General features: G+C 41.1%; 1 protein-coding gene across 1 annotated transcript in view; it reads right to left on the bottom strand.

The window, feature by feature from the left end:
* LOC115503744 (ATP-binding cassette sub-family A member 3-like) overlaps nt 1-6,653 on the bottom strand; it is a 111,004-nt gene extending 104,351 nt beyond the window's left edge. The window contains exon 1 of the mRNA XM_032591628.1: nt 6,496-6,653. The gene's annotated coding sequence lies outside the window, so the exon portion shown is untranslated. The remainder of the gene's footprint in view (nt 1-6,495) is intronic.
* Between the last annotated feature and the right edge of the window lie 5,561 nt (nt 6,654-12,214).

Genomic DNA, 12,214 nt, shown 5'->3' with positions numbered 1-12,214 from the left:
TGAAGTTTGGAGCCACTGAAGAGACTACCCAAAATGACGAAATGGAAGAACTCTCCTCAAAATAAACTCAAGGAAGTAGCGACAGCTAACGAATTGATCAAAAACAATTTACGCAATATAATGGAACAAGAATTTAGAATAATAGTCATAAAATTAATTGCTGGGCTTGAAAAAAGCATACAGGACAGCAGAGAATCTATTGCTACAGAGATCAAGGGACTAAGCAATAGTCATGAGGAGCTAAACAATGCTATAAATGAAGTGCAAAATAAAATGGAGGTGACCATAGCTAGGATTGAAGAGGTGGAGGAGAGAATAGGTGAATTAGAAGATAAAATTATGGAAAAAGAGGCAGCTGAGAAAAAGAGATAAAAAATTCCAGGAGTATAAGGGGAGAATTAGAGAACTAAGTGATACAATCAAATGCTACAATATCGGTATAATAGGAATTCCAGAAGAGGAAGAGCGAGAGAAAGGGGCTGAAGGTGTACTTGAACAAATCATGGCTGAGAACTTCCCTAATCTGGGGAAAGAAAAAGGCATTGAAATCCAAGAGGCACAGAGAACCCCCTTCAGACGTAACTTGAATCGATCTTCTGAACGACATATCATAGTGAAACTGGCAAAATACAAGGATAAAGAGAAAATTCTGAAAGCAGCTAGGGATAAACAGGCCCTAATTTACAAATGGAGACCCATAAGACTAGTGGCAGACCTATCTACTGAAACTTGGCAGGCCAGAAAGGAATGGCAGGAATCTTCAATGTGACGAACAGAAAAAATATGCAGCCGAGAATCCTTTATCCAGCAAGTCTGTCATTCAGAATAGAAGGAAAGATAAAGGTCTTCCCAAACAAACAAAAACTGAAGGAATTCATCACCACTAAACCAGCCCTATGAGAGATCCTAAGGGGGATTCTGTGAGTAAAATGTTGCAAGGACCACAAAGTACCAGAGACCTCACTACAAGCATGAAACCTACAGACATCACAATGACTCTAAACCTGTATCTTTCAATAATAACACTGAATGTAAATGGATTAAATGCTCCAACCAAAAGACATAGGGTATCACAATGAATAAAAAAAACAAGATCCATCTATTTTCTGTCTACAAGAGACTCATTTTAGACCTGAGGACACCTTCAGATTGAAAGTGAGGGGATGGAGAATTATCTATCATGCTACTAGAAGTCAAAAGAAAGCTGGAGTATCCATACTTATATCAGACAAACTAGACTTTACATTAAAGGCTGTAACAAGAGGTGAAGAAGGGCATTATATAATAATTACAGAGTCTATCCATCAGGAAGAGCTAACAATTATAAATGTCTATGCACCGAATACGGAAGCCCCCAAATATATAAAACAATTCATCACAAACATAAGCAACCTTATTGATAAGAATGTGGTATTTGCAGAGAACTTTAATACTCCACTTATGGCAAGGGATAGATCATCTAGACACAGGATCAATAAAGAAACAAGGCCCTGCATCTTTTGGCATGAGCACTGGGTGTTGTATGGGAACAAATTTGACAATAAATTTCATATATTAAAAAAAAAAAAAGAAACAAGCGCCCTGAATGATACATTGGATCAGATAGATTTCACAGATATATTTAAACTCTGCATCCCAAAGCAACAAAATATACTTTCTTCTAGAGTGCACATGGAACATTCTCCAAGATAGATCACATACTGGGTCACAAAACAGCCCTTCATAAGTATGAAAGAACTGACATCATACCATGCACACTTTCAGACCACAATGCTATGAAGCTTGAAAACAACCACAGGAAAAAGTCTGGAAAACCTCCAACACCATGGAGGTTAAAGAACACCCTACTAAAGAATGAGTGGGTCACCCAGGCAATTAGAGAAGAAATTTAAAAATATATGGAAACAAATGAAAATAAAAACACAACAATCCAAATGCTTTGGGATGCAGCAAAGGCAGTCCTGAGAGGAAAATACATTGCAATCCAGGCCTATCTCAAGAAACAAGAAAAATCCCAAGTACAAAATCTAAAGCACAGCTAAAGGAAACAGAAGCAGAACAGCGAAGGCAGCCTAAACCCAGCAGAAGAAGAGAAATAATAAAGATCAGAGCAGAAATAAACAATATAGAATCTAAAAAACTGTAGAGCAAATCAATGAAACCAAGAGTTGGTTTTTTGAAAAAATAAACAAAATTGACAAACCTCTAGCCAGGCTTGTCAAAAAGAAAACAGAGATAACCCAAATAGATAAAAACATGAATGAAAATGGAATTATTACAACCAATCCCTCAGAAATACATGCAATTATCAGGGAATACTATGAAAAATTATATGCCAACAAACTGGACAACCTGGAAGAAATGGACAAATTCCTAAGCACCCACACACTTCCAAAACTCAAACAGGAAGAAATAGAAAACTTGAACAGACCCACAACCAGCAAAGAAATTGAATTAGTTATCAAAAATCTCCCAACAAATAAGAGTCCAGGACCAGATGGCTTCCCTGGGGAATTCTACCAGACATTTAAAGCAGAGATAATACCTATCCTTCTCAAGCTGTTCCAAAAAATAGAAAGGGAAGGAAAACTTCCAGACTCATTCCATGAGGTCAACATTACTTTGATTCCTAAACCAGACAGAGACCCAGCAAAAAAAAAAGAACTACAGGCCAATATCCCTGATGATTATGGATGCAAAAATTCTCACTAAGATACTTACAAATCAAATTCAACAGCATATAAAAAGAATTATTCACCATTATATCACCACCCATGATCAAGTGGAATTCATTCCTGGGCTGCAGGGCTGGTTCAACATTTGCAAATCAATCAGTGTGATACATCACATCAATAAAAGAAAAGATAAGAACCATATGATCCTGTCAATCAATGCAGAAAAAGCATTTGACAAAATTCAGCATCATTTCTTAATAAAAAACCCTCGAGAAAGTCGGGATAGAAGGAACGTACTTAAAGATCATAAAAGCCATTTAGGAAAAGCCCACAGCTAATATCATCCTCAATGGGGAAAAACTGAGAGCTTTTTCCCTGAGATCAGGAACACGACAGGGATGTCTACTCTCACTGCTGTTGTTTGACATAGGGTTGGAAGTGCTAGCATCAGCAATCAGACAACAAAAGGAAATCAAAGGCATCAAAACTGGCAAAGATGAAGTCAAGCTTTCACTTTTTGCAGATGACATGATACTATACATGGAAAATCCGATAGACTCCACCAAAAGTCTGCTAGAACTGATACATGAATTCAGCAAAGTCGCAGGATACAAAATTAATGTACAGAAATCGGTTGCATTCTTTTTTTTTTTTTCAACGTTTTATTTATTTTTGGGACAGAGAGAGACAGAGCATGAACGGGGGAGGGGCAGAGAGAGAGGGAGACACAGAATCGGAAACAGGCTCCAGGCTCTGAGCCATCAGCCCAGAGCCCGACGCGGGGCTCGAACTCACGGACCGCGAGATCGTGACCTGGCTGAAGTCGGACGCTTAACCGACTGCGCCACCCAGGCGCCCCCGGTTGCATTCTTATACACTAATAATGAAGCAACAGAAAGAGAAATAAAGAAACTGATCCCATTCACAATTGCACCAAGAAGCATGAAAAACCTAGGAAAATAACCTAAGCAAAGATGTAAAAGATCTGTATGCTGAAAACTATAGAAAGCTTAGGAAGGAAACTGAAGAAGATACAAAGAAATGGAAAAACATTCCATGCTCATGGATTGGAAGAATAAATACTGTGAAAATGTCATTACTACCCAAAGCTATCTACACATTCAATGCAATCCCAATCAAAATTGCACCAGCATTCTTCTTGAAGCTGGAATAAGCAATCCTAAAATTTGTATGGAACCACAAAAGACCCTGAATAGCCAAAGTAATTTTGAAGAAGAAGACCAAAGCAGGAGGCATCACAATCCCAGACTTTAGCCTCTACTACAAAGCTGTCATCATCAAGACAGCATGGTATGGGCACAAAAACAGACACATAGACCAATGGAATAGAATAAAAACCCCAGAACTAGACCCACAAAAGTATGGCCAACTAATCTTTGACAAGGCAGGAAAGAACATCCAATGGAAAAAAGACAGTATCTTTAATAAATCGTGCTGGGAGAACTGGACAGCAACATGCAGAAGATTGAAACTAGACCACTTTCTTACACCATTCAGAAAAATAAACTCAAAATGGATGAAGGACCTGAATGTGAGACAGGAAACCATCAAAACCCTAGAGGAGAAAGCAGGAAAAGACCTCTCTGACCTCAGCCACAGCAATTTCTTACTTGACACATCCCCAAAGGCAAGGGAATTAAAAGCAAAAATGAACTACTGGGACCTTATGAAGATAAAAAGCTTCTGCACAGCAAAGGAAACAACCAACAAAACTAAAAGGCCACCAACGGAATGGGAAAAGATATTTGTAAATGACATATTGGACAAAGGGCTAGTATCCAAAATCTATAAAGAGCTCACCAAACTCCACACCCAAAAAACAAGTAATCCAGTGAATGGGCAGAAAATATGAATAGACACTTCTTTAAAGAAGACATCCAGATGGCCAACAGGCACATGAAAAGATGCTCAACGTCATTCCTCATCAGGGAAACACAAATCAAAACCATACTCAGATACCACCTCACCCCAGTCAGAGTGGCTAAAATAAACAAATCAGGAGACTATAGATGCTGGTGAGCATGTGGAGAAATGGGAACCCTCCTGCACTGTTGGTGGGAATGCAAACTGGTGCAGCCGCTCTGGAAAACAGTGTGGAGGTTCCTCAAAACATTAAAAATAGATCTACCCTATGACTCAGCAATAGCACTGCTAGGAATTTACCCAAGGGATACAGGAGTGCTGATGCATAGGGGCACTTGTACCCCAATGTTTATAGCAGCACTTTCAACAATAGTCAAATGATGGAAAGAGCCTAAATGTCCATCAACTGATGAATGGATAAAGAAATTGTGGTTTATATACACAATGGAGTACTACGTGACAATGAGAAAGAATGAAATATGGCCTTTTGTAGCAATGTGTATTAAACTGGAGAGTGGTATCCTAAGTGAAATAAGTCATACAGAAAAAGACAGATACCGTATGTTTTCACTCTTATGTGGATCCTGAGAAACTTAACAGAAGACCATGGGGGAGGGGAAGGGGGGAAAAAAGTTAGGGAGGGAGCCAAACCATAAGAGACTCTTAAAAACTGAGAATAAACTGAGGGTTGATGGGGGGTGGGAGGGAAGGGAAAGTGGATGAAGGGCATTGAGGAGGGCACCTGTTTGGATGAGCACTGGGTGTTGTATGGAAACCAACTGACAATAAATTTCACATTAAAAAAAAAAAAAAGAACCTTGAAAACATTATCCTCAGTAAAAGAAGCCAAACATAAAAGCCCACACATTATATGATTCTATTCATGTGAAATGCCCAGAATTGGCTAATCCATAGAGATAGAAAGGTTGGCGGTTGCCAGGACTGTAGATAAGAGGGAATAGCAAGTGACAGCTCAGTGAGTATAGACTTTAAGAATGATAAATAATGTTCTTAAAAAAAACAAAAACAGGGGCGCCTGGTTGGCGCAGTCGGTTAAGCGTCCGACTTCAGCCAGGTCACGATCTCGGGGTCCGTGAGTTCGAGCCCCGCGTCAGGCTCTGGGCTGATGGCTCAGAGCCTGGAGCCTGTTTCCGATTCTGTGTCTCCCTCTCTCTCTGCCCCTCCCCCCTTCATGCTCTGTCTCTCTCTGTCCCAAAAATAAATAAACGTTGAAAAAAAAAAAATTAAAAAAAAAAAAAACAAAACCAAAAATATTCTGGAATTAGGTAGTGGTAATGGGGGCACAACACTGTGAATATAATAAAAGCACAGAGGTCTAATACTTAAAATGGTAGAAATGGGGGGCACCTGGGTGACTCAGCAGGTTAGGCCTCCAACTCTTGATTTTGGCTCAAGTCATGACCTCAGAGTTCATGGGATCAGCCTAGGTGCTGAAAGTGGGGAGCTTGCTTGGGATTCTCTCTCTCTCCTTCTCTCTGCCCCTCCCCCCACTCTTGGGCATCTCAAAATAAACAAACTTAAAAAAACCCATAAAGAAAAACCCTATGAGATAGGTAAGATCATATTCCTACATTATAGCTTAGATTCACAAAGGTCAACTCACTTCCCTAACGTCAAGTTAAAACCAAAGCTGGGGCACTTCCCCAAACCTTCCTTCTAATCATTAAGCTACAACCAAAATAAAAAATAAAATAAAAACAGTTAAATTCAAACCTACGTCTCTAATGGGTTTTTGAGTTTGTATTCGTTTTGGGGAGTGCAGATACAGGTTTTCCAGGAGGAGCGCCAACAAGGGGGTGGAACTCCGGAAGAGTCCGGGAGCACCCTCCACCACAGCCCGGGAACTTGGGGAGAATGACCCCAAGGAGGGAAGACCGGACGGGAGGACCCCAAGGCAGAGAACTGCGACACTCACCACACAGGCATCCAAAGCGCCACACCTGCCCATCTGCCCCCACCTCCCACGCTCAGGTGCACGCGCGAGTTCCGCCTGCGACACGATGTCGGAACGCCCTACCCAACCGCCCCGCCGCGGGTTTACCGCCCCCGGATCTCTCTCTCTGACCTCTCCAAGGCGCGCTACCCGGCGGGCGGGAGGACCCAGAGCGCGCCGCTGGGGCCCCATCACCGCCCACCCGCCAAGCCCCTGCGGTGGCGGTTCTCCAGCCTGCCCCTCCCCACCGCCCACCCGGCGCCTACAAGCCCAGCCCAACTTCCGACTTCGAGGGTGGGTCTCTGCTTCCTTCTCCCGGCACCTCCCCAACTAGAAAAGGAGGAGGGAAGTGAGATGCTCACATTGGCTGCGTTTAAGGGGAAGCCAGCTGAGTAATCAAGATCAATATTTTTGATTAATTTTTAGTTTTCAAAATAAAAAAATCAAATATAAAAGTGCCGTGAGGTGCGAGGGTAATCCTGACCCTGTTTTTATTTAAAACTTTGGTATTTTGTTCATGGTGGATTTTTATCTTCTTGGTGTTTTAATTTTTTTCAATATTGCACTTAAAACAATTTTTTAAAAATCTTTTAAAAGTAGTGTGTATTTTGAGTTCTGAATATGTCTCTTAAATTTGGCGCTTGAAGTGAGTACCTTAGCCACTGTGTTTGCCTCATCCTAGTGACAGCTCTGCCCTGCCATCACCTTCAGCATGGTAGTGGCAGAAAATCTAGAGAAGTACAAGTGGCCACCTCCTGGGGTGGGGGAGGTGGAAGCTAGCAGAGAACTTCCCAAATTCCAGAAGCAGGTTTGCCTTGCCCCTGGACAAAGCCTCAGGGGAGGACAGGGAATGGGCAGTGACACCAGTGACGTCTTTACCAGTCCCTGCATTGCTACGTTTATTAATATTCTTTCTATTAAGTCATTACTACTAAGAGGACTTTCATTATTTTAATAATAATAAAATAAAAACATCAATAGCACTTAATAATACTAATATAATACAGTCAAACCTCGGATTGTGAGTAACTTCCTCAAGTGTTCAGCAAGAGGAGCACACATTTCTAATAAATTTTAACTGTACCTGATGCGGAATGTCACGTGATCATAACTGAGCCAATGGTTCTTCTCCCCCTTCCCCCATCTCTGCAGCATTGTGGGTGATTGTCTCCCATGCCCGGATGCCCGGTCTCAGGCTGTGGTGTTTGACAGAAATTGGTGATTTTTCAGAACATTGGAAGGTGCCCACAACTGACACTAGTGTATCTTTTGTCCCTTCAAAGCACCTGTGGATGGTCCTTTGCCTTTCCACACAAGAGTAAGCTTAGGAATGCTTTGCTTCATTCTAGGTCAGGCTGCCTGCAGACACAGACCCTTTCTTCCACTGTCTTATTACCAGTTACATTAAATACAGTCTATGACAAGAATTTATTAATACTGTACTGTAGTCAACATCCATTAGCGATAGTGAAACTCATCCTACACAAAAACCCTCCTCTCTCTTGTCTCCCTCACACCAGCCACAAAGGTTTTTAAAGGTAAGTTCAGGTTAATTTGTTTATTTTTCTTTATATTTTGTATTTTCTTTATTATCTTGTATTATATTACAGTATTGTGATCATCTTATATGAATATTTGGGGTTGTGGAATGAATCCTCTGAGTTTTCATTATTTCTTCTGGGGGAAATTCGCTTTGATACATAAGTGCTTTGTATTACAAGCATGTTTCTGGAATGAATTATGATCACAAACAAAGGTTTTACTGTACTTATTAAGAATACTCATGAAACACCAACCTGCTAAACACAACAAAATGATTTCATTTATGCCTCTGGGAGACACAAATTCTGGGAGGTTGGTTCTAATATTATCTGATTTTACAATTGAGGAAACAGCATAAAGGTGGTAAAGTCTCTTGTACATCCAGTATGTACAAGTAGTAAAAACCAGGATCCAAATCCAAACTAGCTGATCTCAGAGCCTTTTCTTGGGAATCACTAATGGAGAAGCTCCTAATCCTCTACCTGAGAATGATTTGGTGGTGATTTCATCAAAAAAGGCATTAGAACACCAGTAAAAGCCTTAGAGACAAATTGGGATATTAGGACATCTGTTAATAATGCATCACACTGATGAGTTAAACTAACAACATGTAGTTGACCCATAAGCATTAGGTTTTTGAAGTATGCAGGTCCACTTCAGATTTTTTTTTTTTTTTTGTAAATACAGTCCAGCACTATAAATGTATTTTCTCTTCCTTATGATTTTCTTAATAACATTTTCTTTTCTCCAGCTTACTTTATTGTAAGAATACAGTATATAATACAACATACAAATTATATGTTAATTGGTATGCTTATGTTATGCTTATGTTGTCAGTAAGGCTTTTCTGGTCAATAGTAGTTAAGTTTTGGAGAGGAAAAAGTTATATGTGGATTTTTGACTGTGTGTGAGGGGGTGTGTTGGTGCCCCTAACCCCTATGTTGTTCAAGGGTAGATTGTAATCATTTTCATAAATCCCTAAATGTATATGAAACTCTTAACAACCATTCTGGATGGAAGCTCTTTGTAAACTAGGCATAAAAGGGTGTTTATTTCTATGTCACCCAAAAGCATGCCATATCCCTCACTGTCTCAGCCAACTTCAGTGACACCCTCCCCCCCGCCACCTCCCCCCCCCCAGAACATTTGGGGCAGGGAAGTGTTTATTGAACAACTGGATGGCCTTTCAGTCCACACCTGCAAAACCAGCTTCTAATCTAGATTCTAGATCATGTTCTACAGGTGGACATCAGACTTGTGGTAGTCAGTTGGAATTCAGGACCAACCAGCCTCCCTAAAACCACTATTCCTACCCAGTCTGGGTGGGAGGAAGAAGGCTGCCCTACCCTTCTATGAGGACTTCTTCCAAAGGTGGTCACAGGCTCCTAAGTTCAAACAAGAACTTCCTGTCTGACAAGTCAAATTTTACTAAGGACCTGGGTGATGTTACCCAAACTCATAAAAGGAAGATGACCTTGAGTAATTCACAGACCCTGTCTTTTAAATAGTTACACAGTTATTTTGATGCAATTTAAAAATGATTAAAAAAGAACATTAATCTCCAATCATATGCTAATTTTGCTTCTACTGAAGCTAAAGAAGGTACTATAATTTTTAACAAAATATATTAAGTAAACAACAAAAGAGATGTCAGAAGGTATTAGAGCCTCCACAGAACCTGCCAGTTGGACTCCTGGCATATGTGATCACCTAAGAATCCGCTTCTACCTGCCAGGTTGTATAACTCCTGACCACAGTCAGAGGTATTGCATAACTTCCATTATGAAAAGGTTCTGCAACCTTGGAACCAGTTAGTACCCTGTGTCACTGGCCCCAACAGAATTAATTCAACCAAGATCAATTTTCCCGGTGGTACTTGACTGAAGACCTGAATGATGATACACAAAGCTTTATAAGGAAGATGATTTGAGGCGATTTACAGACTAGTCTTATTCCTACAGGATTTTCTAGAAATGAATACAGGAGCTTTGTATTTTAACCAAGGCTCAGTTATTTAATTAACAATGGAAGGGGAAAAATCTGCCTCTCCTATTTCATATCTCTTCTAGTTAGTATTTGGTTTTGCTTTTTTTATCCTCAAGAATAACAGACCAACTCCTTATTTTCTTTATACCTCTACATTTTTTAAACTCAATAAATATTACAGAATAATAACAACACAATTTATGGCCCATAAACATTTCTGTATTCCCAGCAGTCCTTGGCATCCATTTCTAAGAATAGTAAACTGAACAAAAAAATTGTGTAATTGAAATCAGCTTTTCCCAACCACCACAGTATCTTTTCGTTTTTTGATGATAGAAGAGGTTCATTTATTATGTGGCTACTCTGTGCTAAATACATAATATACAATTTATTTCATTGGTAAATATATTGGCATTTCCCCATATACTACCTTTTATTATGATATGACTATTCCCTAAGAAATGCCCTGCACAGCTCACAACCCAAATATCAGGGAAGTAACAACAGAAGCACTCGAGCCCCCTGACCTGTCTCCCAGACTGCACATTTGCTCATCTGTTTCATCCTATACATTGGCACAAGAATCATCTTTTTAAATGGTCAGTTATTTGGAGCATGTTATTTCTTTCCAAAGAATCGCACTTCTTAGCCTCCTGATTCCAAGAGGCATTTCCAGTTTTATCTTCTGGTGCTCCTGGACATCAGCCCCCACCCCCTCCACACTCACACTCCTGTTCCAACCCAACTCTGTCTGGCAGAACACTATTATTCCCAAGGACTAGACAATATTTTTTCCAGCCATGGACTTCACCTGGCCTGAAATGCCCTCTTCCTCTCTTTCTGCCTGTGTAGCTTAATTGTAAGGATTGGAGTTCTGGAGGGGCGCCTGGGTGGCTCAGTCAGTTAAGTGTCTCAGGTCATGATCTCGCAGTTCGTGGGTTTGAGCCCCATATCAGGCTGTGCTGACAGCTCAGAGCCTGGAGTCTGCTTCAGATTTGGTCTCCTGCTCTTTCTGCCCCTCCCCTGCTCACCCTCTGTGTGTGTGTGTCTCTCTCAAAAAATAAATAAACATTAAAAAAAGAAAAAGAAAAAAAAAAAGGATTAGAGTCCCGGAGACAGACTTCAAAGGCAGATCCCAACTCCTCTGCTGATGTGCTGAGTGACTGCAGACAAAGCCCTTCATCCCTCAGAGCCTCAACTGGAGAGCCCGGCTAAAAACACCTACCTACCATAGAGGTTGTATAATTCAATGAGGTGATGCACCTAAAATGCATGGTGCATTACCTGGTACATAGTAAAGTTAACACTGTTGTTGTTTTACCATTATTAACTTTATTTTTTGGCTTGATTTATCTCCCCCCCCTTCATAAAACCTTTATCTAAACAGTCGACATCAAAATAATCTCTTTTCTTTGAATATCAAAAACGTTTATTTTTCCTATCTCTGATATGGCAGCTACAATTTACCGCCCTGCATTTTGGTTACCTTCCTGTTGCACATATTGTCTTATTTCCTCCTCTCAAGAATAAGCTCCTTGAAGAAAAGGTGCATTCTTAGGCATGTTGGCTCTATGTGTCACTCACTGAGGCCATTATATCTTGTCCTGGGGACTTCCACCTCTTTAAAAGGTGAAGGTTAGGTGAGTTAGTTAACCTAGAAGAAAATTCTGCACTTAAAACAATCAGCAGTGTGGGATCTGGAGGTGGGAGTGAGAGTGGGAAGGAGGTTGGGATAAGAGACTCCAGAAAGGGGCAGAATTGAAAAGAAAACGTTTTTTAAATGACTATCTTCTTTCATCTAAGATCTCCTAGCAGCAGGTAACAATTAAAAAAAAAAAAAAAGGAGCCCTGCCACCGTTTGACCCCTATCTCCCCGCTCTCCTCTTTCCGGGAGAGGACGACAGGTGGGGAAGAACGAGGGTGGGCGCGACTAAGCCCTTTGCAATGACTACAGCTAATTATAGGAATTGTGGAAGTGGACCCAAGAATACTGAACTCCCAGCCCATCCACTGCCTCAACTGCGATCCCGGAGAATTCGTTGCTGGAGGGGACCCAGCTCGGCCCTGGGTTGGGGGTGGGGGGAGGCGTGGGAGACAGGCGGAGGGCGGAGACCAGCGTTGCCCCGCCCCCCAGCTAGGCGGTGACCAGTAGGCGGCACCGCGGCGCCCAGCT

The sequence above is a fragment of the Lynx canadensis genome, chromosome E3 (genome assembly GCF_007474595.2).
Source record: "Lynx canadensis isolate LIC74 chromosome E3, mLynCan4.pri.v2, whole genome shotgun sequence".
In the NCBI taxonomy this organism is placed as follows: domain Eukaryota; kingdom Metazoa; phylum Chordata; class Mammalia; order Carnivora; family Felidae; genus Lynx; species Lynx canadensis.
Note: the sequence above shows the minus strand (reverse complement) of the source record. Positions and strands in the feature narration are given on the sequence as shown.